The sequence below is a fragment of the Megalopta genalis genome, unplaced genomic scaffold, assembly GCF_051020955.1.
Source record: "Megalopta genalis isolate 19385.01 unplaced genomic scaffold, iyMegGena1_principal scaffold0136, whole genome shotgun sequence".
Taxonomy (NCBI): domain Eukaryota; kingdom Metazoa; phylum Arthropoda; class Insecta; order Hymenoptera; family Halictidae; genus Megalopta; species Megalopta genalis.
Window position 1 is genome coordinate 120,001 of NW_027476205.1, and position 2,500 is coordinate 122,500.

Below are 2,500 nucleotides of genomic sequence, written 5' to 3' on the forward strand. Positions count from 1 at the left end.
GGTTTCTATTCCGGAACCCGGCAGCGGAACCGCATACCATTCGGGCCCTCGTAAGAGTGTTCGTCGGGGTAACCCAAAATGACCTGGAGACGCCGTCGGGAGATCCGGGGAGAGTTTTCTTTTCTGTATAAGCGTTCGAGTTCCCTGGAAACCTCTAGCAGGGAGATAGGGTTTGGAACGCGAAGAGCACCGCAGTTGCGGCGGTGTCCGGATCATCCCCTCGGACCTTGAAAATCCAGGAGAGGGCCACGTGGAGGTGTCGCGCCGGTTCGTACCCATATCCGCAGCAGGTCTCCAAGGTAAAGAGCCTCTAGTCGATAGATTAATGTAGGTAAGGGAAGTCGGCAAATTGGATCCGTAACTTCGGGATAAGGATTGGCTCTGAGGAGCGGGGCGTGTCGGGCTTGGTCGGGAAGCGGGTCTGGCTGACGTGCCGGGCCTGGGCGAGGTGAACGGCTCTCGTGGCTGGGATCCGAGCTCGGTCCCGTGCCTTGGCCTCCCGCGGATCTTCCTTGCTGCGAGGCTTCCGTGGCGTTTCCCATCGGTGCGGTCGTCCTCTTCGGCCGCCATTCAACGCTCAGCTCAGAACTGGCACGGACTAGGGGAATCCGACTGTCTAATTAAAACAAAGCATTGCGATGGCCCCCACGGGTGTTGACGCAATGTGATTTCTGCCCAGTGCTCTGAATGTCAACGTGAAGAAATTCAAAAAAGCGCGGGTAAACGGCGGGAGTAACTATCTTCCCCACCTCCCATAGGTTCTCGCCGGGTAACGCTAACGGGGTTCAGGCGTACTTGGCGCTTGGGGGTTGCCAGCCCTCTCGCGCCTAAATTTTGTTGGCCCTCCCAAGAATAAACTGCCTCGGATGGGTACAAGTAGAGGGGCGGCCCCTGCCGCCCCTAGGCCAGCAATTTCCCCCCTTCCGGGACCGAGCTCTGGGGATCCCCCTTCCCGGCCGGTCGACTTCCCCTGTCAATTCCCAGGCTGCGATAGATCCTTCGCTACCAAGATCGGTAGGGGCGTTCACATGAGGTCCGCTCACCCTGATTGGTCAGATGATGTGAACCGCGCAGCGCCAGCAAAGGCACGTTGGAGTGCTGAGGAGGTGTCTTTGCTGGCGCGGCGCGAGGCAGAACTGTCCATGAAGGGTGTGCGCTTCATCAATCAGGCGCTCATTGGGTTCCTGCCTGGCAGGTCGCTAGATGCCATCAAGGGCGCTCGGAAGCACAAGGACTACCGAGCGCTTGTGATGGAGCATGTTGGCCGCATTCAACAGGAGTCACTGCAGCCGGTGGCTGAGGCGCCCGATCTCGCGGTGGAGGTCCAGGATAGCGATCGGGTCTTCCTGGAGTATTTCCGCGGCCTTGAACCACTAGGGTGCGATGGATTCCAGGCTAATACCCTGGATGAAATCTGTGCCCTGGTTGGAAGAGAGGATCGCGGGAATATTCTGGAAAGGCTCACCGCTTACCTGGCGGATATCTTTCCGGTACCTCATGCAGCGAGAGTCGTGCGTCGAGGCCGCCGTGCGCAACCGGAGGAACCGCTCTCGCGACGCAGACAGCGCCGGAGGAATTACGGCATAGTGCAAGAACTGTGGCGTAAGGACCCCCGGCGCTGTTTGGATGTCATAAGGGATGGCCCCGTGGGTGACCATGGCATCCCTCAAGATGTTATGGTTCCCTATTGGGAAGCCCTTATGACAGGTGCGCGCGACAGCTGTCCTCCGTGTGAAAACCGAGAGGACACCATCTCCTCTCTGTGGTCTCCTGTTAATCCGGATGAAGTACGGATTGCTCTTCCGGGTAGGAAGACAGCACCTGGTCCTGACGGTCTGTCTGCGAGACTCCTTTGCAAAACCCCCCTTGAGGTTTTGCAAAGGATCTATAACCTCATTATGTGGTGCCGCAGACTCCCTATTCACCTAAGGGACGCCAGGACGGTGCTCATTCCTAAAACCGGACTGCCTTCTTCTCCGTCTGATTTTCGACCCATCACCGTCGCCTCGACTCTTGTGCGAGGATTCCACAAAGTCCTGGCTAGGCGGATGGGTCGATTGATCGGATTGGATGGGAGGCAGAGAGCGTTCCGTAGGACAGACGGATGTGCGGACAACGTGTTTTTGCTGGACTTGCTGCTACGCCACTCCCATGCGCGCCATAAGCCGCTTTTTGTTGCGTCGGTTGACGTCGCGAAGGCTTTCGACACCGTTTCTCACCCCGCGATATTACAGACGCTCGAGCTGAGGGGCTGTCCCGCTCCCATGATTGAGTATGTCGGGTCGGTGTACTCTGATGCTCTCACGACCATTGTGTCGGGTGGTTGGCACTCCCATGCCATCCATCCGATGCATGGCGTGAGGCAAGGAGACCCGATGTCCCCCGGCATATTCAACATGGTGATGGACAGACTCCTCAGGAGCCTCCCCCAAGACATCGGGGCGGATATCGACGGGGTGAGGATCGGGTCGGCAGCCTTCGCCGACGACCTAATCCTCGC

General features: G+C 58.3%; 1 pseudogene; it reads left to right on the forward strand.

Annotated features, from left to right (window-relative positions):
- Positions 1–2,500, forward strand: part of LOC143262450 (large subunit ribosomal RNA) — a 7,523-nt pseudogene that overhangs the window by 2,140 nt on the left and 2,883 nt on the right.